The sequence below is a fragment of the Pagrus pagrus genome (assembly GCF_965226575.1).
Source record: "Pagrus pagrus genome assembly, chromosome: 10".
Lineage (NCBI taxonomy): Eukaryota > Metazoa > Chordata > Actinopteri > Spariformes > Sparidae > Pagrus > Pagrus pagrus.
Window position 1 is genome coordinate 11897434 of NC_140194.1, and position 3226 is coordinate 11900659.

The window sequence follows — 3226 nt, forward strand, 5'->3', positions numbered from 1 at the left end:
CCTCCTCTGTGAAAAGAGACAGAAAAGAAAAGAGGCGAGATTAGCCAGGCTGGGGGGGAGTGAGGGATGTGGGAAGGGAGCTTGCTGCTGCCAGAGTGTCTGCCTCCTCAGGCCTTGTCCACTGCCGCCAAGGGCCGCCTGCCCTCCCGCCGCTGTTATCAGCTGGCTCAGCAGCGGCAAAGAAACGGCTAAACAAGGCACTGTTTATCTGTGCAGACTGTATTCACTGCACATCCCAGCTGCTGGGCTGCGGCACCACTCAAATCTGCCCGGCTCTGCAAAGAAAGGGCCGACAGACCTGCTCTCAACAACAGTCTGCATAGAGGTGCCAGGGGTGCAGATCAATAGGCGACAGTGTCCCAGCTCAGTCCGACACTGCAGACCCGACAACCCCAGCCTCCCCCAACTCTCATATCCACGTACAGCATCGAATTAGAGATTCTGATGCACTTTTATCTGGTGGTGTATTGCTTAAAAATTATCTGGATTTCCCTTTAATCAAAATGAATGTCTCTGATTAATTTCTGCTGACTTGTTCAGCTAAATGCTGAATTGACATGGCCATCAGACAATTGATCCAGAGCAGAGCGGATTATGTTACAGCCATAAATCAGAATTTATTGAAGTTGACCCTAAGGGTTGTCATATTTATAGTGTACAATTTTCAAGCAATGTAGTTTTCTTTGAAAAAGTGTAACGTCCTAAAATAAAGAACATTCTTTACATTCATCACCTGTTATATAGAACCATATTGAATGCCCATCATTTCTTTTTATGATTTGTGCTCAGGGCTCCAATTTATGATTATTTTAATTGTGGATTATTCTGCCGATAATTATCACAATAAATTGTCTAGTCTATAAAGTGTACCCTGAGCCCAAAGTGATGTGTCCAGATTGCGTCTTTTGTCCAACCAACAGTACAAATCTCAAAGACACTTCATTTATGATCATAAATGACAAAGAAAAGTAGCAGATTCTTACTTGACTAAATGACTGGAACAATTAATTGATTATCAAAACAGTTGGTGATTAATTTTCTTTCAATCAATTAATTGACTAATCCTGGTAGCTGTATTTGTAGTAGAATTAATAACCTAGATACCAACGATGTATCTCTGGTATAAAAGATATTAACCATACCGCAAATAAAACATCTACCAGTCTACCAGTAGCCTAGGTATTGTCTTGTAGCTGACCATGCACCCGCCGTGGTCAACAGATGAACAAAGTTCACTGCAGCAAGTTAGATGCACTCTGCCGACATCCTTATTTTCAGTAACCATTAGTCTCACAACTGCACAGAGGGCTGCTCAGATATGCTGGATCTGTAAGCACTCTCTCACTCTTCTCACACACACAAACACACATGCACACACAAAACCGTCCCTCTCTTATCTGTGGACCGAGGAACCCTGACTCCAGCCTGTGCAGACAGTGCTATCTAACTGGGCCATGTCTCTATATACACAAGGAAATCACCCACTCCTCATGAAGAAATGAAATCTGCTTCAGACATCCTGGCCCTGAGCTGGAACAAAAAAAAGAAAAAAAACATATTTTGAAAGGCTAATGCAGCTTGAGACTACTCACACATAAGCCCTTGTTGGAAAAAATAAAAATGCTTTTGGCTTCAAGTATTAGAACAAATCCCTCTTATTCCTCTGAGCATGCTAAGGACAATGTCTTTGTTGTGGCTTATGCTGCCTTGGCCTCTGTCCCAGGCCATATTTCTATGAAGCATGACACAAGCAGTTGCATTTCATTCAGTCTTTTCATTAGATGAGCCTTTCTCTATTCTTGTTCATAGCAAGGATCTGAATCTCAGTCACAGACAGAGTTGACGTCGTGGTGCTGTTTGAGAGTGAGACGGGCAGATAGGCGGAGCAGAGCAGACAGCACAGTGCTGGAGGCAAAAAGTCACGGGTCAGAGGTCATAGGGAAGTGAGGATGGCTGACCTCTCAACAGGACAAACTGTTTAGTGGTGTTGACTTAACATTGCCTGGACTTTGGTGTGGTTCTCACCCTCCGTTTTAGCTGACCTGTCCGGAGCAGTCACCACAGGAGAGATCAGCAAGATTCCTCATAATAGCCCGATGCAAGACCTGACACAGTGGGAGAGTTCTTCGACACTGATACTCCCAGGATCCTCAGTGGCAGAATATGCTGACTTATCAACACCACTTGATGAAACACGTGTTTTGGATTCCTGGAGAGTGTTTGGTGTTCCCATGTCAGTCAGTCTCATCACTGCAGGAGGTGTCACAGCTCTCACAGCTCCAGCTTAGTGACGAATTAAACACTCCTCCGAATTTCATCCTTGTGGCCAAGATGGAGGAAGGAGACATCATGTCCACTAGTTTTGCAGTTGTGTATTTATGTACAGTATGAATACGATAAAAATTATCAGAAGACCCAGTGATGATAGAGTTGTGGCTTGCCGGGGTCCGTGTAAAAAGCACAACATATATTTTTGTTTAGCGCAGTCAACCTCCGTTAGTAAACATGAAGCAGGATGAGAACCAGCCACTTGTTTCACTTTTGGGAATCATGAGGGGGAAGCTAGTTAGTTTGTGTTTACAAAGCAGACAAAACAGTCTGAGAGCCTTGCTCCATGAATAATTGATGATTATTCTAAAGATGACTCACATTAGTGGTTTCTATGGTAATGAATCATTTTGTCGTTGTAGAGCTATGCGCAGTATTAGGCTGGGGCCTGTTCCCTGCCTCTGGCTAGATGTTACAGAGGCCCTTCACATAGATGCACACACAGGCTTCAATCAGACAGTGTAGGCGACATGGCATCTTGGGCCATAGTTTCATGTTGGTGACAGGATGGCTGAGCTGTCTGACAAGTGGAAAAGATACCCACTATTATGTAGCCTGAAAGATATTATCGGGAAAATGGCCATTTGGTTAATGTGCTGCAACCATCTTGTCCTTGTTAGATCATACAGTGCACCGCGCTATCACTGTCTTAGTGTTTGCAAATAGCTAGCAACTATGAACTATAATGGGCAACTTTGTCTGCTTCTAGACCCTGTTTAAACGTGTTGCAGTGATGCATTAACTGTACGAAATTATTAATATTGATACTCAAGAATTTGTGTTTTTGCCAATGTTCACTATGGGTTAAACACATCTAGAAGGCTTATGCATGTTGACTGATTTTAATCAACATAAGCTGACTACAAAACACACTGGATCATGTGGCGTGCTGGTGTGC